This window comes from Chiloscyllium plagiosum, unplaced genomic scaffold, assembly GCF_037043375.1.
Source record: "Chiloscyllium plagiosum isolate Xiang-an unplaced genomic scaffold, Cpla_swu_hap1 HiC_scaffold_24, whole genome shotgun sequence".
NCBI classification, from domain to species: domain Eukaryota; kingdom Metazoa; phylum Chordata; class Chondrichthyes; order Orectolobiformes; family Hemiscylliidae; genus Chiloscyllium; species Chiloscyllium plagiosum.
Window position 1 is genome coordinate 5,624,859 of NW_028270162.1, and position 23,695 is coordinate 5,648,553.

Here is a 23,695-nt window from a genome sequence, read left to right on the forward strand (position 1 = left end):
AGGGGATCGTGTTTCTGGAGGTTAGAAGCTAGGATGAGGTGGGGGAAGGGGAAATGAGGAAACTGTTAAAATCCACATTGATGCCCTGGGGTTGAAGTGTTCCGAGGCGGAAGATGAGGCGTTCTTCCTCCAGGCGTCTGGTGGTGAGGGAGCGGCGGTGGAGGAGGCCCAGCACCTCCATATCCTCGGCAGAGTGGGAGGGGGAGTTGAAATGTTGAGCCACTGGGCGATGTGGTTGATTGGTGCGGGTGTCTCGGAGATGTTCCCTAAAGCGCTCTGCTAGGAGGCGTCCAGTCTCCCCAATGTAGAGGAGACCGCATCGGGAGCAACGGATACAATAGATGATATTAGTGGATGTGCAGGTAAAACTTTGATGGATGTGGAAAGCTCCTTTGGGGCCTTGGATGGAGGTGAGGGAGGAGGTGTGGGCGCAGGTTTTACAGTTCCTGCGGTGGCAGGGGAAAGTGCCAGGATGGGAGGGTGGGTCGTAGGGGGGCGTGGACCTGACCAGGTAGTCACGGAGGGAACGGTCTTTGCGGAAGGCGGAGAGGGGTGGGGAGGGAAATATATCCCTGGTGGTGGGGTCTGTTTGGAGGTGGCGGAAATGTCGGCGGATGATTTGGTTTATGCGAAGGTTGGTAGGGTGGAAGGTGAGCACCAGGGGCGTTCTGTCCTTGTTGCGGTTGGAGGGGTTGGGTCTGAGGGCGGAGGTGCGGGATGTGGATGAGATGCGTTGGAGGGCATCTTTAACCACGTGGGAAGGGAAATTGCGGTCTCTAAAGAAGGAGGCCATCTGGTGTGTTCTATGGTGGAACCGCTCCTCCTGGGAGCAGATACGGCGGAGGCGGAGGAATTGGGAATACGGGATGGCATTTTTGCAAGAGGTAGGGTGGGAAGAGGTGTAATCCAGGTAGCTGTGGGAGTCGGTGGGTTTGTAGAAGATGTCAGTGTCAAGTCGGTCGTCACTGATGGAGATGGAGAGGTCCAGGAAGGGGAGGGAGGTGTCAGAGATGGTCCAGGTAAATTTAAGGTCAGGGTGGAATGTGTTGGTGAAGTTGATGAATTGCTCAACCTCCTCGTGGGAGCACGAGGTGGCGCCAATGCAGTCATCAATGTAGCGGAGGAAGAGGTGGGGAGTGGTGCCGGTGTAATTACGGAAGATCAACTGCTCTATGTAGCCAACAAAGAGACAGGCATAGCTGGGGCCCATACGTGTGCCCATGGCTACCCCTTTGGTCTGGAGGAAGTGGGAGGATTCAAAGGAGAAATTGTTAAGGGTGAGGACCAGTTCGGCCAAACGAATGAGAGTGTCGGTGGAGGGGTACTGTTGGGAACGTCTGGAGAGGAAAAAACGGAGGGCTTGGAGGCCCTGGTCATGGCGGATGGAGGTGTAGAGGGATTGGATATCCATGGTGAAGATGAGGTGTTGGGGGCCGGGGAAACGGAAGTCTTGGAGGAGGTGGAGGGCGTGGGTGGTGTCTCGAACGTATGTGGGGAGTTCCTGGACTAGGGGGGATAGGACAGTGTTTTTTCCTCTCCAGACGTTCCCAACAGTACCCCTCCACCGACACTCTCATTCGTTTGGCCGAACTGGTCCTCACCCTTAACAATTTCTCCTTTGAATCCTCCCACTTCCTCCAGACCAAAGGGGTAGCCATGGGCACACGTATGGGCCCCAGCTATGCCTGTCTCTTTGTTGGCTACATAGAGCAGTTGATCTTCCGTAATTACACCGGCACCACTCCCCACCTCTTCCTCCGCTACATTGATGACTGCATTGGCCGCCACCTCGTGCTCCCGCGAGGAGGTTGAGCAATTCATCAACTTCACCAACACATTCCACCCTGACCTTAAATTTACCTGGACCATCTCTGACACCTCCCTCCCCTTCCTGGACCTCTCCATCTCCATCAGTGACGACCGACTTGACACTGACATCTTCTACAAACCCACCGACTCCCACAGCTACCTGGATTACACCTCTTCCCACCCTACCTCTTGCAAAAATGCCATCCCGTATTCCCAATTCCTCCGCCTCCGCCGTATCTGCTCCCAGGAGGAGCGGTTCCACCATAGAACACACCAGATGGCCTCCTTCTTTAGAGACCGCAATTTCCCTTCCCACGTGGTTAAAGATGCCCTCCAACGCATCTCATCCACATCCCGCACCTCCGCCCTCAGACCCAACCCCTCCAACCGCAACAAGGACAGAACGCCCCTGGTGCTCACCTTCCACCCTACCAACCTTCGCATAAACCAAATCATCCGCCGACATTTCCGCCACCTCCAAACAGACCCCACCACCAGGGATATATTTCCCTCCCCACCCCTCTCCGCCTTCCGCAAAGACCGTTCCCTCCGTGACTACCTGGTCAGGTCCACGCCCCCCTACGACCCACCCTCCCATCCTGGCACTTTCCCCTGCCACCGCAGGAACTGTAAAACCTGCGCCCACACCTCCTCCCTCACCTCCATCCAAGGCCCCAAAGGAGCTTTCCACATCCATCAAAGTTTTACCTGCACATCCACTAATATCATCTATTGTATCCGTTGCTCCCGATGCGGTCTCCTCTACATTGGGGAGACTGGACGCCTCCTAGCAGAGCGCTTTAGGGAACATCTCCGAGACACCCGCACCAATCAACCACATCGCCCAGTGGCTCAACATTTCAACTCCCCCTCCCACTCTGCCGAGGATATGGAGGTGCTGGGCCTCCTCCACCGCCGCTCCCTCACCACCAGACGCCTGGAGGAAGAACGCCTCATCTTCCGCCTCGGAACACTTCAACCCCAGGGCATCAATGTGGATTTTAACAGTTTCCTCATTTCCCCTTCCCCCACCTCATCCTAGCTTCTAACCTCCAGAAACTCGATCCCCTGACCTGTCCGGACTTGTCCGACCTGCCCAGCTCCTTTTCCACCTATCCACTCCACCCTCTCCTCCCTGACCTATCACCTTCATCTCCTTCCCCACTGACCTATTGTACTCCATGCCACTCTCTCCCACCCCCACCCTCCTCTAGCTTATCTCTCCACGCTTCAGGCTCTCTGCCTTTATTCCTGATGAAGGGCTTTTGCCCGAAACGTCGATTTTGCCTGTCCTCGGATGCTGCCTGAATTGCTGTGCTCTTCCAGCACCACTGATCCAGAATCTGGTTTCCAGCATCTGCAGTCATTGTTTTTACCCCGTGCAAAGGAACCTACCTCATCTCCATTTGCAGTAATTGTTGTTGTCACAGCAGGAACGAGCACATAACCCAGACTGTGTGTAAGTCTGAGATCTTTCAGCAGTGTAAATATGGAGTGTTGTTAATAAACCTCAAGACACCTGTCCCAACAAGAACCCAATCTTCTTGGCTTATGCCACAGGGGCTAACACACAGAGAATGCCCAGCATTATATTGTGCAGTCAGTGATGTTTTACCAGAAAGAACCTCAGCTGGAATAGGATGGAAGAGCATGGATGTGATTGGCAGCTGCTGCAGAGAGTCATAGTGTCATACAGCATGGAAACAGACCCTTTGATTAGATAACTTACAGTGTGGAAACAGGCCCTTTGGCCCAACAAGTCCACACCGACTCTCCGAACAGCAACCCACCCAGACGCCTTCGCCTACCACTATGGGCAATTTAGCATGGCCAATTCACCCAACCTGCACATTTTTGGACTGTGGGAGGAAACTGGAGCACCCGGGGAAAACTCACACAGACACGGGGAGAATGTGCAAACTCCACACAGACAGTTGCCTGAGGTGGGAATTGAACCCGGGTCTCTGGCGCCGTGCTTACCACTGTGCCACCGTGCCGTCCAACTAGTCCACAGTAAACATAATCCCAAACTAAACTAGTCCCATCTGCCAGCACCTGGGCCATATCCCTCCAAACCTTTCCTATTCATGTACTTATCTAAGTGTCGTTTAAACATTGGAACTGTGTCCACATCCACCACTTCTTCAGGAAGTTCATTCCACATGTGAATCACTCTCTGTGTAAAACAATTGCCCCTCATGTCTTTTTTAAATCTCTCTCCTTTCACCTTAAAAATCTACCCTCTAGTCTTGAAATCCTCCATTCTAGGGAAAAGACAACAACCATTCACTCTACCTATACCCATCATGATTTTATAAACCTCTATGAGGTCATCTCTCAACCTCCTATGCTCCAATGAAAAATGTCCCAAGGAAGGGGGAGAGAATTGGAGGGTGGATCTCCCTCATGGACATGGGGCAAGAACCTTCTTCCTTTATTCACAGAAAGCAACCTGCCAATGTTCACTGGTCTGCCTACACCACACACATTATGGTGTGGACAGTGTATAATCCTGATCAATCAGCTTGCTAACAGGCCAAATGGATTATTAGTTATTTATTGAGATATAGAAGTATTGTACAGACTTGCTAACTCATTACATTGCTGTTTGCTCACAATGAAAGTTACTGCCACCCCCTTCCCCCACCTTTAAGTACAAAAAACCCAAAATCTTGTGGAATAGAGAGAGATGACTTACTGTTCTAACTAAAAGAGGTTTTGTAGTTAACAAGGTATAGTTGAGTACATGTTAGAAATTAATGTTGACATGATAGACACTGTGACAGAGACTTTGAGGAGGATACAATGTTAGGTCTCAATCTTCCGAGATCCTAAGCTATTCCGCTCACAAGTGCATAGAGCAAAATCGGAGTGGATGGGGCTTATTGCACTCCCTATTATTGACCCACTCAGACTCCAATGCAACACTAGCCACTTCCACCACCTGTCCAGCTGGATCATTACAGAGGGTCAGTTCAGGGACAGGAGGGGGAAGCTGGTGGGAAGTTGCTGGGCTTAGCACCTGACATATTTCATGTGAGCCCTCGCGTACTGAATACACAGTGTAAACTCCAGCCCTCATTTTGGCAGATTAGTTAATTAACTATAGGGGTTAGAAGTCTCTGGCTGAAAAATATAACATAGTTGGAGATCATGCTTTACTTAATTACTCCGGTAGTTAATCACAGAACGTGACATATTCCTGCTAATTAATCACTAATTACTTAAAGTACACACATACTTGATGATTAACTATGAATTAATCACTTGAGGTAATATATTCCCAACTTATTGAACAAATGTCATTTCTTTTGCTTTTACAAATAACCTTCCACTCTTTATAATCTCTCTCCTTCTCAGTAGCTGTAAGTCATGCCTGAGATTCGATTCCTTAGCTCAGATCCGGTCTTTGTGAAGTTCAGTTTGTGTTGGTCTGATACAGGTGACATAGGGGCTGGTCTGAAGCAAAACTGGCAATGTGGCTTTCCTGTCAGACCACACCAAGTTGAATGGATTAACAAGATGCATTTAATTGTGCCCATTGGTAATTGAGCTTACTTCACTATGGAGTCCATAACAGCTATCTAATAACTGTGAGCTCCAGCCCAGCTGTCTGATTGGATACAATCCCAGCCATTATCCTCAGAGGCAGTGGTTGAAAGTCAATCGTTTAGATTTTATCCTTGCTTGGAAGGGTTCCAGGAATTTTGGGCTGCTTATCGAAGGAACGATAGATTGCCATCACAGGTAGTCTGAAGAAAGTTAACTCAGCTAATCTTGAGGGACTGTTTTACGAGGAGAAGTTCAGTAGGTTAGGGCTGTGCTCATTGGAGTTTAGAAAAATGAGAGGCGACTTTATTGAAACATCCAACATTCTGAGTGGACTTGACAGGGTAGATGTGGAGAGGTTGCTTCCCCTTGTCGGGGAATCTAGGACCAGAGGGAATAACCTCGGAATAAGGGGTTGTACATTTCAGACACAGATGAGGAGGAATGTCTGCTCGAAAAGGGAAGCAAATCAGAAGCTGTCCTCACCTCCCTTCAGTTACTGAGTGATCTTGCTGCCTTGAATATAGCTCTCCAGGTGGAACTGAAAAATGGGTTAAAGCTAAAGCTCAATGCAATATTTAATTGGGAGAAAGTGAGGACTGCAGATGCTGGACTTCAGAGTCGAGAGTGTGCTGCTGGAAAAGTACAGCAGATCAGGCAGCATCCGAGGAGCAGGTGAATCGATGTTTTGGGCATAAACCCTTCATCAGGAATGCCTGACAAAGGGTTTATTCCAGAAACCTCGACTCTCCTGCTCCTTGGATGCTGCCTGACCTGCTATGCTTTTCCAGCACCACACTTGGCAATATTTAATTGACCAACCCACCTCCGAGAGGTAGATTGGTTGGTTTGCCCTTGTCCTGCATTCACTCCTGGGATTTATAAATTGAGATACGCAGAACAAAAGCTGTGAAATTGTGGTAAATCTGTACAATACTCTGGTTCAGTCTTCACTACAGTGCGATGGTTGGGAATGATCGAGAGAGCTCAGAAAAGTTTTACAGGAATGGTAACAGGGATGAAGAACTTTGGTGATGTGGGTAGATTGGTGAAACAGGATTTAACTCTCCTTAAAGAAGGGAAGATTGAGAAGAGAATTGACTGAGGCCTACCCCAAATCAAGAGGCGCCTGGGGAGGATTCCAAAATCTGACTACTTTATTCGCAAAATGTAGGGTTCAACTAAGTACAAGATAAGTCCAAGTATGTTTAGACAAGTATCACCAGTTTATTATGTTATTGAAACCAGTCCAACATAAAATGACATTTAACCAGACAATGGATTCACCATTACTCAGTTTGTCTGCTGATGTCTCTTCCTTCCTTCTTTCTTTCTTTTTGGTGCTGCAAGTACAACAATTGAAAATGAGGTCAAATTAACCCTGTCCAACATGCAACCCACACACAGTCACTTATGATATTACTTTCTGATTGGTCTGGGTGAGGATAGGTTCATTGTTAATTGGTACATACTCACACACTCACGCAGACCCTCTCTCATACACACCCTCTCTCATATGCACCCTCTCTGGATGTAGGTTTCATCCGGAGGCTCACTGCCGATGTTACCTAGTATGGTGACGAAACGTCTGAAAATGAACCTTCCAGCTCAGTGAGCAAATCTACATCCTGAACCTCAACTTAAGTTACAAATCTTCTCAAAACTCACTAACACCCTCTCTCTCATATGCACACATACACCCCTACACTCATACCTACGCACACACCCGCTTACAGCCTTATACTCCATCACAGTCACACACACATTCTACCAAGCATGCACACACACAAACACACTCTCTCATGCGCACTCACACTCACAAGCACACACACTCATTCTCTGTCTCTCATGCACACACGCGCACACACACACACACGTAAGTCTATGGGGTGAATTTGTAATTTCAGATACATCCTTTTTTGCTCAAAAAGCACACAACCTGCAGGCAGTGAATGCAGGCAGTCAATCCATGGAACATTTTATAAATTCCACTTTGGAAACAGAACCAGTCTGACTCAAGATTGGGATACAGACAGACTCTAACCTCACAGCTTTAATGCATTGTCTGAGCTGAAATGTCACCTTTTTTGATAAAACTTTGTTATCTCAGGAATGTGACTTGAAAGAACTTCTGGGATTTACATATTAGTGAAATGAAACCTGCAACCCATTCTAAAAGATGAACAACTTAACAGTAATCTAGGCGTGTTCAGTATAACATTTCAGTTGCATGACACTGTAATCTTTTGCTATAAATTCTGTGTCTTATGATCCTGCTCCACAATCACCTGATGAAGGAGCAGTGCTCTGAAAGCTAGTGCTTCCAATTAAACCTGTTGGACTATAACCTGGCGTTGTGTGGTTTTTAACTTTGTTAATTGGCTTGGGGGTGGTAGGTCAGTCTCTAATTAGCTTTTCGAAGTTGTGGACATTGGCTGCTATGACCTCTCACCCTCTCCAGACTGGTTCCTTTAGCTGTCAATTATACACAGATCCATCCTCTTCATTATGGCTTTGTCATGGTTACTTTTATGACCTTTTGCCAAGATAAGAGGCTAGTTTGAGATTGTCTTTATTCATTTGTTTTAGAAAGAGTGGTATTTACCCTTAAATTCCATTGGTTCATACTTTTGAAATCACCATCTCAATTTTTGCTTGTTTGGGATGAAGTGCCATTAAATTGGACACTTTATTAAGGCCATTTCTTAGGTGCTTTTGTTTTACCCGGTGTTCGAATGGCTTGTAACCATTTTAAAGAAAGATACAATCTACAACGGAGATTGGACCACTGGAAAATGAGGCTGGACAAGTAGTAATTGGGAACAAAGAAATAACAAGGGAGCAAAATATGTACTTTGCATCAGTTTTCACAGTTGAAGACACCAGCGTCAAACCAGAACTTCAAGAGAGTCAAGGAGCAGAGGTGAGTGTCATGGCCATCACTGAGATAGTCATAGAGTCATAGAGATGTACAGCATGGAAACAGACCCTTCGGTCCAACCCGTCCATGCCGACCAGATATCCCAACCCAATCTAGTCCCACCTGCCAGCATCCGGCCCATATCCCTCCAAACCCTTTCTATTCATATACTCATTCAAATGCCTCTTAAATGTTGCAATTGTACCAGCCTCCACCACTTCCTCTAGCAGCTCATTCCATACACGTACCACCCTCTGCGTGAAAAAGTTGCCCCTTAGGTCTCTTGTATATCATTCCCCTCTCATCCTAAACCTATGCCCTCTAGTTCTGGACTCCCCGATCCCAGGGAAAAGACTTTGTCTATTTATCCTATCTATGCCCCTCATAATTTTGTAAACCTCTATAAGGTCACCCCTCAGCCTCCAACACTCCAGAGAAAACAGCCCCAGCCTATTCAGCCTCTCCCTGTAGCTCAAATCCTCCAACTCTGGCAACATCCTTGTAAGTCTTTTCTGAACCCTTTCAAGTTTCACAACATCTTTCTGATAGGAAGGAGACCAGAATTGCACGCAATATTCCAACAGTGGCCTAACCAATGTCCTGTACAGCCTCAACATGACCTCCCAACCCCTGTACTCAATCCTCTGACCAATAAAGGAAAGCATACCAAACACATTCTTCACTATCCTATCTACCTGCGACTCCACTTTCAAGGAGCTATGAACCTGCACTCCAAGATCTCTTTGTTCAGCAACACTCCCTAGGACCTTACCATTAAGAGTATAAGTCCTGCTAAGATTTGCTTTCCCAAAATGCAGCACCTCACATTTATCTGAATTAAACTCCATTCTGCCACTCCTCAGCCCATCTGGTCCAGATCCTGTTGTAATCTGAGGTAACCTTCTTCGCTGTCCACTACACCTCCAATTTTGGTGTCATCTGCAAACTTACTAACTGTACCTCTTGTGCTCGCATCCAAATCATTTATGTAAATGACAAAAAGTAGAGGGCCCAGCACCGATCCTTGTGGCACTCCACTGTTCACAGGCCTCCAGTCTGAAAAATAACCCTCCACCACCACCCTCTGTCTTCTACCTTTGAGCCAGTTCTATATCCAAGTGACTAGTTCTCCCTGTATTCCATGAGATCTAACCTTGCTAATCAGTCTCCCATGGGGAACCTTGTCGAACGCCTTACTGAAGTCCATATAGATCACATCTACTGCTCTGTCCTCATCAATCTTCTTTGTTACTTCTTCAAAAAACTCAATCAAGTTTGTGAGACATGATTTCCCACCCACAAAGCCATGTTGACTATCCCGAATCAGTCCTTGCCTCTCCAAATACATGTACATCCTGTCCCTCAGGATTCCCTCCAACTTTTCCACCACTGAGGTCAGGCTCACTGGTCTATACATCCCTTGCTTGTCTTTACCGCCCTTCTTAAACAGTGGCACCACGTTTGCCAACCTCCAGTCTTCCGGCACCTCACCTGTGACTATCGATGATACAAATATCTCAGCAAGAGGCCCAGCAATCACTTCTCTAGCTTCCCACAGAGTTCGAGGGTACACCTGATCAGGTCCTAGGGATTTATCCACCTTTTATCCGTTTCAAGACATCCAGCACTTCCTCCTCTGTAATATGGACATTTTGCAAGATGTCACCATCTATTTCCCTACAGTCTATATCTTCCATATCCTTTTCCACAGTAAATGCTGATGCAAAATATTCATTTAGTATCTTCCCCCATTTTCTGTGGCTCCACACAAAGGCCGCCTTGCTGACCTTTGAGGGGCCCTATTCTCTCCCTAGTTACCCTTTTGTCCTTCATATATTTGTAAAAACCCTTTGGATTCTCCTTAATTCTATTTGCCAATTCTATCTCATGTCCCTGTTTTGCCCTCCTGATTTCCCTCTTAAGTATACTCCTATTTCCTTTATACTCTGCTAAGGATTCACTTGATCTATCCTGTCTATACCTGACATATACTTCCTTCTTTTTCTTAAACAAACCCTCAATTTCTTTAGTCATCCAGCATTCCCTATACCTACTAGCCTTCCCTTTCACCCTGATAGGGATATACTTTCTCTGGATTCTTGTTATCTCATTTCTGAAGGCTTCCCATTTTCCAGCCGTCCCTTTACCTGCGACATCTGCCTCCAATCAGCTTTCGAAAGTTCTTGCCTAATACCGTCAAAATTGGCCTTTCTCCTATTTAGAACTTCAACTTTTAGATCTGGTCTATCCTTTTCCCTCATTATTTTAAAACGAGTAGAATTATGGTCGCTGGCCCCAAAGTGCTCCCCCACTGACACCTCAGTCACCTGCCCTGCCTTATTTCCCAAGAGTAGGTCAGGTTTTGCACCTTCTCTCGTAGGTACATCCACATTCTGAATCTGAAAATTGTCTTGTACACACTTAAGAAATTCCTCTCCATCTAAACTTTTAACACTATGGCAGTCCCAGTGTATGTTTGGAAAGTTAAAATCCCCTATCATAACTACCCTATTATTCTTACAAATAGTTGAGATCTCCTTACAAGTTGGTTTCTCAATTTCCCTCTGACTGTTGGGGTATCTATAATACAATCCCAGTAAGGTGATCATCCCTTTTTTATTTCTCAGTTCCACCCAAATAACTTCCCTGGATGTATTTCCAGGAATATCCACCCTCAGCACAGCTGTAATGCTATCCCTTATCAAAAATGCCACTCCCCCTCCTCTCTTGCCTCCCTTTCTATCCTTCCTGTAGCATTTGTATCCTGGAACATTCAGCTGCCAGTCCTATCCACCCCTGAGGTATGTTTCCGTAATTGCTATGATATCCCAGTCCCATGTTCCTAACCATGCCCTGAGTTCATCTGCCTTCCCTGTTAGGCCCCTTGCATTGAAATAAATGCAGTTCAATTTATTTGTCCTACCTTGTCCCTGCCTGCCCTGACTGTTTGACTCGCTTCTGTTCTCAGCTGTACCCGTCTCAGATCGATCTCTTTCCTCACTATCTCTCTTGTTCCCATCCCCCCGCCTTATTAGTTTAAATCCATCCAAGCAGTTCTAGCAAATTTCCCTGCCAGTATATTAGTTCCCTTCTGATTTTGGCGCAATCCGTCCTTCTTGTACAGGTCACTTCTATCCCAAAAGAGATTCCAATGATCCAAAAATGTGAATCCTTCTCCCATACACCAGCTCCTCAGCCATGCATTCATCTGCTCTATCCTCCTATTCTTGCCCTCACTAGCTCGTAGCACTGGGAGTAATCCAGATATTACTACCCTTGAGGACCTCCTTTTTAAATTTCTGCCTAACTCTCTGTAATCTCCCTTCAGAATCTCAACCTTTTCCCTTCCAATGTCGTCGGTTCCAATGTGGATAATGACCTCCTGCTGGCCCCTCTCCCCCGTGAGAACATTCTGCACCCTCTCTGAGACATCCTTGATCCTGGCACCAGGGACACAACACACCATTCTGCTTTTTCTCTGCTGGCCACAGAAACGCCTGTCTGTATCTCTGACTTCAGAATCCCCAAGCACAATTGACCTCTTGGAAGCTGACATACCCCTTGTTGCATTAGAGCCAATCTCAATACCAGAAATTTGGCTGTTCGTGCTACATTCCCCTGAGAATCTATCACCCCCTACATTTTCCAAAACAGCACACCTGTTTGAAATGGGTATATCCACAAAAGACTCCTGCACTAGCTGCCTCCCTCTCTTACCCTTCCTGGAGTTAACCCATCTATGTGATTGTATCTGAGACTTTCCCCTCTTCCTGTAACTGCCATCCATCACATACTGTTGCTGTTGCAAATTCCTCATTGCTTCTATCGGTCTCTTCAACCGATCCACTCGATCTGATAAGATTCGTATCCAATAGCATTTATGGCAGATATAATCCGCAGTAACCCTTAAACTCTCTTTAAACTCCCACATCTGACAAAAAGTACCTATCACTGCAAAGGCCATTTTTGCTCCTTCACAATCTACAGACTCAGAAAATAACACCGTCTTATTCCTCTACAAACACTGCCCTGGGTTAAATCAATAGCTATGGCTTATATTTTAAGTTTAATCAAGAGGCTTATCTCCAAAAACATATAATCAAGAAAGAATCCACTATACTCACTACTGCAGCCTTTCTCTTGGACAGACTTAAAACTACAATTAACTTATCTGATTCTGTGCTGTGAACTTCACCCAACAGTTCCTCCAAGATTAGTTGTGAATTTCATTGTTTGTTAAGTTTCCCAGATGCACTCCGATGTCCAGTGATACACAAATTCAAACAGCAAAGGTGGTAACCGTGCAGGTTCTGAAGGGACTGAGGAAGCTGAAGGGGGATAAATCACCCAGACTGGTAGGACTGAACTCCAGGGTGCTGAAGGAGATAGCTGAGGAGGTTATGGAGGCATGATCATGAACTTTCAGGGATCACTGGAGTCAGGGAGGGTCCCCGCGGACTGGAAAATGGCTAATGCAACACCTATTCTTGAGATCTGCTAGCAGCCTGATGTTCCCAGTCCACCTGTGTATTGAAGTCCCCATGACTATTGTAATAGTGCCTTTCTTACATGCCTCTACTACCTCTCACTTGGAAGTACAAGAATTCATTAGTTGGGAAACCCTGTAACCTCAAAACTAGATAAAGCCAATCCAGAAGATCACAAAGTATTAAGCTAAAAAAAATGTTTTACCGAAGGTAAAAGAACAGTGAAGGTAGTGAAATGGGCTTTTCAAATTGAGTGGCACGGTGGCACAATGGTTAGCACTGCTACCTCACAGCGCCAGAGACCCGGGTTCAATTCCCGTTTCAGGCAACTGTCTGTGTGGAGTTTGCACATTCTCCCTCCGTCTGTGTGAGTTTGCTCCGGTTTCCTCCCACAGTCCAAAAATGTGCAGGCTAGGTGAATTGGGCATGCTAAATTGCCTGTAGTGTAAGGTGTCTGGGTGGGCTCCTCTTCGGAGGGTCGGTGTGGACTTGTTGGGCCGAAGGGCCTTTTTCTACACTGTAAGTCATCTAAATCAGTCAATACATAATCTTCCATGATAAAACCCGAAAGGAATATACAGTTACAAATTTAAATACACATTATTACGATGTTGACTCTAATACAAAGGTGAAGTTTAGTCCAATATAATTGCTTTGCTTCCAAAATGAATGAAAACAAAGCTAGTCCAGAGCACCGTACTAATCTTGATTTCTTTTCTGGTACCTGCTATTCCACCTTCTTGATTGACAGATAAAGAATTAAGGAACTGTGAGGATCTTAACTCACATTATTCAACCATGTGGTTTGCCTGTTCTCGCAATCAAGAAATAGAAATAAGTTAAACTAGGGTTGCTCACCATCCCTCCTGCACCTCACAAGTGTTCAGTGTATTACCGTCAGTCTGTTCCCAATCCCATTCCTTCGTCAAGTGTAGTCATGTGGAGTCACATGATAATAATGTACTAAAATTACCATGGTTACTGTTAAGTATAGTCACATAATATTGCATTAATCAGTCAATCTACACGATTATGTTATTATAATGAAATTAAATTGATTATGAAATGTTAATTTTCCCACTAATCCTACACTGACTGGGAGAATCTGTTCCCATTGAAGGAAGAGTTGAAAACCAGAGGACACTGATTTAAATGAACTGGCCAAAAGTGTAATGTCTGCACGAGTTTTGCTTTTAAGCAGCATTTGTTAATCAATGTTTCTGCACTTCAAAAGTTGTTAATGGGTTCTTAAACAGTTTTGATGCCTTGGTAAGGTATTATGTAATGGTAAAGAGGCGATGGCCTAATGGTATTATTGCTAGACTATTAGTCCAGAGACCCTGGGAACCTGGGCTCGAATCCTGTCATCGCAGATAGTGGAATTTGAATTCAATGAATATCTGAAGTTAATGGTCTATTGATAACCATGAATCCATTGTCAATTGTTGGGGGGAAAAACCCATTTGATTCACTAATATCCTTTAAGGAAAGAAAATGCCATCCTTACCTGGTTTGGCCTACATGTGACTCCAGACCCACAGCGATGTGATTGACTCTTAACTGCCCTCTGGGCAATTAGGGATGGGCAATAAATGCTGGCCTAAACAGTGGTGCCATCATCCCTTGGATTTTTTTTCCCTGCTAGGAGACTCTGAGAGCTTTTACAGGAACAGAGCGAGTCCTTACGCAGTAAAGTACTGGCCTTAACTTTCGGCAGCAGGTTCAATGAGTAGTAAATGAATAAATGCAAAAGAATCTTGACATTCCTAGGAAGTGGAAAATTGAGACCTACTTTCTTAAAACAGAGTGACACAAATTATTCACTGACTTATGTTTGATTCTCAATTCACACAAACTGTCTCTCTTTGCACGGCTATTGTACAATTCACACACTAGCAATGTCAAGCACCATTGACACCTACCCCATGGATTATTACTTTATAAGCTTAATGTTAGTCATGATTCCAAAGGGATTTTTAATCAACTGCTTACCTTGATATGTAAATCACTAAGGAAAGAAAAAGAATAAAATTTAAATAGATTGAAGTTTTAATTTGTAAAGTTGCCTGATGTCAGAATTGTATTTAGAATGTTATTAAAAGAGCTGCATAATATTTTTACTGTCATATTTAATACAACAATGTATCTGTAGCCATAGCCTCTTTATTGAATTAAATTGTTAGTAATTCAGATACGCATGTATCTTCAAAACGATAAGACACTAACACACCCATCTCAAGGGCCAGTTTGTGAATACTGCTCAGGTATTCAGGTTCAGCTGCATATATAAAGAAACCATGGGGCAAAACTAATCACCAAATTAACAGCGGGTTTAATGATACTTAACCTTATCTATAGGTAAAATATTCAGCAACATGTGGTGAGGGATGGGTACCCTGGAAGTTGTGAATCACTGCAAGCTTTGTACTGCTGCAGGTTTAGCCTTGCAAAGCCCAGCATCCCAGGCATGTGAAGACATTGATGCATTAACCACCCAGTGAACTCACACCAGAAACTGGTACTCAGCAGCAGAAGAACCATTTTAAGAATGAGATTTAAATTCCTGTAAAGATGTTCAGTCTCTCCAGCCCAGGAAGGAGACAAGAAAACTTGGAGTTCCCTTCAGTCAGTAAATTGTCCTCGCAGATTGTCAAAGTTTAAAACATAACATATTTTTAAAAATCTTATTACTCCCATTTGTATTCTTTTTCCCTACCTTTCCAATCTTTCCAGCCCTAATGAAAGTATTCCGATACAAGATCATTGACCTAAAATGTTAACACCCATTCTCTCTCCACAGATGCTGAGTATTAATAACATTGCTTTTGTTTCTTACTTGCACTTTATTTCACTTTCTAGAGTTGATTTCACTTGAATTCACACAATTTCCTTTTCTGCTATTCCTTGTTTTCATTCTCTTGTCTGAATCATTAAACCACAATGGCTAAGTTGGCACAAGCTGTTGGATTCCAACCCCCTTCCCATTAGAACATAGAACATAGAACATAGAACATAGAACAATACAGCACAGAACAGGCCCTTCGGCCCACGATGTTGTGCCGAACTTCTAACCTAGATTAAGTACCCATCCATGTACCTATCCAAATGCCGCTTAAAGGTCGCCAATGATTCCGACTCCACCACTCCCACGGGCAGCGCATTCCATGCCCCCACCACTCTCTGGGTAAAGAACCCACCCCTGACATCTCATTAGTGTTGTAGTTTTTTGTTTGCTGCTCTCGCAATGCAGTTTCCTGTGCATCGACTTACAGGACAAAAACTCTTTGAGCTGAGGGTTCAGGAGAAAAATAATTTAACTCACAGAGCACTCTGTGAGTCACAAGCTTTGCCCAACAGGTTGAATGGACAACAAAACATCCAATGACGGAAGGACAGTTTGTTGTCATGGTGACATGACCCAACATTTATCTCCTATCTAATACCAACAAATATTGGTCACTCATCTCTACTTTCATTATTCATTCTTGGGATGTGAGCATTACTGGCTGAGCCAACATTTATTGCCTGTCCTTAGTTACCCTTTGAGAAAGTGCTTTATTGAACCGCTGCAATCCATGAGGAGAAAGTGAGGTCTGCAGATGCTGGAGATCAAAGTTGAAACTTTATTGCTGGAACAGCACAGCAGGTCAGGCAGCATCCAGGGAACAGGAGATTCGACGTTTCGGGCACAGGCCCTTCTTCAGGAAGGGCGAAACGTCGCATCTCCTGTTCCCTGGATGCTGCCTGACCTGCTGTGCTGTTCCAGCAATAAAGTTTCAACCGCTGCAATCCATGTAATGTAGGTGAACCCGCAATGGCCTTAGGGAGGGAATTTCAGGATTTTGACCCAGTGACACTGAAGGGATCAGCCAATTATATTTCTAAGTCAGAATGGTATGTGCAATTGTGTCAAAGTTTGCTTTTTGCTGATGATTATTATGTGAAAGCTTTTAGAAACATAGAAACATAGAAGATAGAAGCAGAAGGAGGCCATTCGGCCCTTCGAGTCTACTCCACCCTTCATCATGATCATGGCTGATCAACCAACCCAATAGCATAATCCTACTTTCTGTCCATAACCTTTGATCCCAATCACCCCAAATGCTATATCTAGCCACCTCTTGATCTTTCATGATCTTTAATTTCATTAAAGCCATTACATAAGTGCTGGCTTCAGTCATTGAAGTACGTGTGAAGTATTTTATAAGTAGGAGTGAACGTTCAGGAATAGGCCACTCTGCCTATCAAGATTGTTCTATCTTTAAGTAGGGGCATGGTCCTAACTCCAACACCCCAACCTAGCTCTGTAACCTCAAGTAACTGCGCACAGCACTAACCAATCAGTTCAGAAATTTTCATTGACCCCCGCCAGTCTCAAAGTCTTTTTGAGGGAGGGATTTTGAGATTTCTGTTGTCCCTTTGGGAAGGGGTTATTGCTCTCTCAGTGGCCAGAGTGTAAATTTGTTATGTCTTCTTGCCCTTGGCTTCTTCCACCAGAGGAAATAATGCACTTTCTTTGGTGTGAAACTAGATCAGGAAGCATGGTACAATGTCTCATGTCTGGATCAGCTATTTGCAGAAATCCACACTCTCACTATTTCGTACTAATGAACTACTTTAGCTGATACAGCTTTGGTGAGACAGTTGGAAACATTAACAGCACTTTCTGTCCTGAAGGATTTAGCTCTGATCATTTCATCAAAGTCCAATTGTACTTCGGTCTATTACTTTAGAGAATTAGCTGCCCTTTCCCAAAGTCCAGGGACATCATTAAAAGGAACTTAAAAGTGCCCTTTAAAAAAGAGCAGAATACGCTTTCAAGTCTGCTTTTGTTCTTAATAATGACATATTTATTTAAGTGTAATTGGAGGGGAAGGATAAGACTTGGGACCACTCACATTAAAAAGACAAGACTTTTGTCTGAGGAAAATTAGTTCACAGTCTGTGCTAATTAATATTGTAGAAGTAAAAAAGGCTGCTAGTTAGGAACAGGATGTAATAAGAAATATATAAGAAAGTGCACACTTCGTTATGCGGATAATGTCAGCTCCATTCAATGGAGGAGGATGGTTTGATCTACAAGTAAGTAAGACTTAATGAGAGTTTTCAATCAATGCAGAACAAATTGGGGAACATCAACTGGTTTAGTGTCAGAGTTGGCAAATGTATGACTTCTTCATAACTCAGTATCTAAGGGAGCTGGGTTCAAGTTGACCTGATATTTGCTAATGAGCCAGACGAACTGTGCATGAAATAGAACTCATGGTGCTCCTGGGACTCAGGGACCACAAAATGAGTCGGTTTAACTCAAACTGGGACCCAATTAAACCTAAGGCAGGAAAGAAGCAAGGTTTAGTTTTAATAAAGCTGGTGGCACAAGCACAGTACATCCTCCACATGTAGTGGCAGCTCTGATGGGGGAAATAGACTGGAGAGGAAAGGATTTATCCAATATCCCAATATCCCAATATCCTATCTTTAAATTGAATTGGCTTTCAATTAAAACAAATAATTCAATTTAAACAAATAACTAAACAGGTAGTTTTGGTTTTATCTATTTCCATTAAAACTGCAGTATACCCTGCTCAGACTGGGAGACCAATACACATTGGATGACAGCAGGACATGCTTGCTCTCTCAGTCAAGGGGAGGTTTTGATCATGTTGTTGGAATTCTCTGTCCCACTTGTGCTGCATCCTCAGCCTCTGACACAGTTTCCAATCGAGTTCCATGTCAATCAGAACCAGCATCTTTCAACTGGGCACCTTACAGGCTCCTGGACTCAACACTCAAAGACAATTTTCAATCAAACCGTAGGTGCCGTCTTTTCCAAATGACAGAAGTTGGTGATAACTTTGCTTTCCCTGTTCACGTCCCCCCCCCCGGCCCTGGCAGTATTCCTTTCCTGGTCCGATTACTGACCCTCTTGTCTACACTATCATCCTTTTGGGTTTAATTTAATTTCTCCTCTCTTCCAGACTACCACAGACCTTCCCTTTTGCTCTTTCCCTCCCTCCAAACTTCTCCCTCTCTCTGTTCCAAAACCTATTATGGAGTTGTAGAATTCTACAATATGGAGACAAGCCCTTCAGCCCAAACTGGCTTATGCCGACCAAAATGTCCATCCACACTAACCTCATTTCCCTACACTTGGCCTATACCCTTCAAAATCTTTGCTATCCATGTAGTTGTATTATTAATGTACCCGCCTCAACCACTTCCACTGGCAGCTCATTCCATTGTGTCCCACTCTCTGTGTAAAAAAGTTCCCTCAAGTTCCCTTTTATTTTTTCCCCTCTAACCTTAATCTGATGCTCTGTAATCCGCAATTCTCCAACCCTGGGAAAAAGGCTGAGGGCATTCTCCCTATCCATGCCTCTTATAATCTTATACACCTCTATAAGGTACCCCCTCAGTCTCCTACACTCTAAAGAAAAGTCCTAATTCGTCCAACCTCTCCCTATAAATCCATCCCTACTATGTGTTGAACAATTTCTAACTTTGATGAAAAGTCGCTGATATTAATTTTGTTTCTTTCTCCATCTGCTGAGTATTCTCAGCATTTTCTACTTTTGCTAAGGCATTCGCACACTCCTGTGTAGGTATAATAGTTATTAGCTGACCTCGTGCCTCTATACCTCCCTGTGAAACCGAGGCATCCAAGAGCAATTCAAGAGAATCCAATCATATTTCCTTACAGAGAAATGCAGATCCTGCTAAAGATGGAGCAGCCTTTAATGACAGGACTATCACCAAGAGATAATGGTTATTCTTCCTCAGAATCATTGAACAAGCATCAGATGAGCACACACTCGAACAATCAAACAAACAAGGAATAAGAGGAGGTCACATTGACCTTCCAACCTGCGCCACCATTTCTTAAAATCAGAAACAAGAACAGAAATTGCTGCAAAATCTCAGCAGGTCTGGCAGCATCTGTGGTGACAGAAACAGAGTGAATGCTTCAGGCTCATTCAGAACTCTTTTTTTTATTCAATAAGATGATGGCCGATCTGATTTTAACATCAACTCTACAATTATGCACATCCCGATAATCTTTCATTCCCTGAGGAATGAAGAGTTGATCGACTTCTGCCTTAAACATATCGACAGACTCTGCACCCACCACCTGGTGAGGAAGGGAATTCCAAAGACTCTGAGAAAAGATGTGGAGGAGCCGGTGTTGGACTGGGGTGGACAAAATTAAAAATCACACAACGCCAGGTTATAGTCCAACCGGTTTAACTGGAAGCACTAGCTTTCAGAGCGCTGCTCCTTCATCAGTTAATTTGAGTCAGACTGGTTCTGTTTCCAAAGTGGAATGTATAAAATGTTACATGGATTGACTGCCTGTATTCACTGCCTGCAGGTTGTGTGCTTATTGGGCAAAAATAGAATGCATCTGCAATTACAAATTTACCCCATAGACTCATATGTGTGTGTGTGTGTGTGTGTGTGTGTACGTGGGGAAGAGAGAGAGTGTGAAAGAGAGAGAGACAGAGAGAGAGAGAGAATGTCAGTGTGTGTGTGCATGTGAGGGAGAGAGAGTGCGTGTGTGTCTGTGTGTGAGCATGCATATGAGGGAGAGAGAGTGTGAGAGAGAGAGTGCGTGCATGTGAGGGAGAGAGAGTGCGCATGTGTGTATGCATGTGAGGGAGAGAGAGTGTGAGAGAGAGAGTGCGCGTGTGTGTGTGTGCGTGTGTCTGTGTGTGTGTGTATGCATGTGAGGGAGAGAGAGTCTGAGAGAGAGAGTGTGTGTGTGTCTGTGTGTCTGTGTGTGTGCGTGCATGTGAGGGACAGAGAGAGTGTGAGGGTGAGCAGGTGAGGGAGAGAGAGAGACTGTGTGTGTGCATGCATGTGTGTGTCCGTATGAGTATGAGTGTGCGTGAGAATGTGTGTATGCTTGGCAGATTATGTGTTTAAGTGTGATGGAGTATAAGCCTGTTAAGAGGGTGCATGCATGGGTGTGACTGAGGTGTGTGTGTGTGTGTGTGTGTGTGCGTGCGTGCGTGCGTGTGTGTGTGTGTGTGTGTGGGGTGCAGTGGGTCACCTGTAATGTGACATGAACCCAAGGTCCCGGTTGAGGCCATCCCCATGGGGACCGAACTTGGCTCTCAGCCTCTGCTCGGCCATTCTGCGTGTTGCCTGTCCCGAAGTCCGCCTTGGAGGACGGTCACCTAAAGATCCGAGGCCGAATGTCCCGGACCAACTGGGAGGGTACACCCTGCCTGGTGATTGCTGCACAGTGTCCATTCATCCGTTATCGTAGCGTCTGCTCGGTCTCCCCAATGTACGATGCCTTAGGGCATCCTTGCTGCAGCATATGAGACAGGCAACGTTGGCCAAGTCACATGATTACCTGCCACATACACGGAGGGTGGTGTCCCCATGTGTAATGGCAGTGTTCGTGTTGACACTCTGACATGTTTTACAGTGGCTGCCATGACAGGGTTGTATGGTGCTGTGGTCGATGCTGTCCTGAAGGCTGGTCAGTTCACTGTGAACAATGGTCTGTTTAAGGTTTGGTGGTTGTTTAAAGGCGAGAGGTGGAGGTGTAGGGAAGGTCTTGGCGAGGTGCTCATCCTCATCGATAATGTGCTGCAGGTTGCGAAGAACATGGCGTAGTTTCTCCCCTCCCGGGAAGTACGAGACAGTGGAGGGTACCCTATCCATCGCATTACCATGTCTGTCACCTGAGGAGATCTTTATGGTTTCTCACTGTGGCGTGTTGGAACTGACGGTCGATGAGTTGAGCATTGTACCCTTTTCTTATGAAGGCGTCCTTCAGCACCTTCAGGTGTTCATCACTTTCCTCCTCATCTGAACAGATCCTGTGTACGGGTCGGGCTTGTCCGTAGGGGGATGGCTGTTTTAATATATTGTGGTGGAAGTTGGAGAAGTGTAGCACCGTGAGGTTATCCGTGGGTTTGCGGTAGAGTGAGGTACTGTGGTGCCCATCCTTGATGGAGATGCGTGTGTCCGAGAAATTAGACAGATACTAAAGAGTAGTCCATGGTAAGTCTGATGGTGGGATGAAACTTAAGGAATTCAATGACTCCTCGCCATGGGTCCAGAGGAAGAAAATATCATCAGTGTCCCAGGTGTTGGTTGGAGATCCTGTGTAGAGAAGAAGTCTTGTTCAAACCTGTGCATGAAGGTGTTGGCACATTGGGTTGCAAATTTGGTCCCCATGGCTGTTTTGTGTGTGTCTGGATGAAGAACAGGTTATCAAAGGTGAAAACGTTATGGTTGAAGTTAAAGCGAATCAGTTGTAGAATGGTGCTCGGAGATTAGCAGATGTTGGTACTGAGTACTTGGGCTGTAGCACTGATACTGTCATCGTGGGGGTTGCTGGAGTCTATACAAGGGGTGTAGAGTACCGAAATATCCACTGTGTCAAGGAATGTTCCCAGTTCGACTCGTCCTTGAGTTTCTGTAAGAAATCTGTAGTGTCGCGACAGAAGCTGGGGGTCATGGATACCACCATTACGTGTGGGGACACCACCCACCATGTTTACGGCAGGTCCCCATGTGACTCGGCCAACGTTGTCTATCTCATACGCTGCGGGCAAAGATGCCTCGAGGCATGGTACATTGGCGAGGCCAAGCAGACACTACAATAACGGATGAATGGACACTGCACAACAATCACCAGGCAGGAGTGTTCCCTCCCAGTCGGGGAACACATCAGCAATCCGAGACATTCAGCCTCGGATCTTTGGGTGACCATCCCCTAAGGCAGACTTCAGGATACGCAACAACGCAGAGAGTACCGAACCAAGTTTAGGACCCATGAGGATGCACTCTCTCACACACACTCACACACAAGCACACATACACACACACCCTCTTACATACTCACGCAGATCCTCTCTCATACACATCCTCTCTCTTAGACACATGCACACACGTATATCCCCTCACTCACACCCAAGCATGCACCCTCTCACAGGCGAATACTGTGTCACACTTATACACACACTCTACCAAGCACCCACATATGCAAACACACACTTTCTTTTGCGCACCCACACGCACACGCTCACTTGCACACACTCTCACTCTCTCTCTCTCCCTCACATACACACACACTCTCTCTCTCTCCCCCTCACACACACACAGATACACACACACACACACACACACACACATATGTCTTTGGGGTGAATTTGTATTTGCAGATACATTCTATTTTTGCTCAAAAAGCACACAACCTGCAGGCAGTCAATCCATGTAACATTTTATACATTCCAATTTGGAAACAGAATCAGACTGACTTAAGATTGGATACAGACAGACTCTAACCCCACACTTTTAATGTATTGCTTGAGCTAAAATGTCACTTTTTTTATAAAACCTTAAGTTATCTCTTGAAAGAAGTTCTGGGATTTACATATAAATGAACTGAAACCTGCAACCCATTCTAAAAGATGGAAGACTTAACAGCAATCTAGGTTTGTTCTATATGCCATGTTAATTGCTTAACACTGTAATCATTTGCTATAAATTCTGTGGCCCATGATCCTGCCCCACTAGTTAACAGATGAAGGAGCAGCGTTCCGAAAGCTAGTGCTTCCATAGAAACCCGTAGGACTATAACCTGGTGTTGTGAGATTTTTTAACCCTGAGAAAAGAATGTTTCCTCCTTTCTATTTTAAATGGGCACGGGAGGATCACACGGACACGGGAGGATCACACAGACACGGGAGGATCACACGGACATGGGAGGATCACACAGACACGGGAGGATCACACGGACACGGGAGGATTACATGGACATGGGAGGATCACACGGACACGGGAGGATTACACGGACACGGGAGGATCACATGGACACGGGAGGATCACACGGACACGGGAGGATTACACAGACACGGGAGGATCACACGGACACGGGAGGATTACATGGACATGGGAGGATCACACGGAC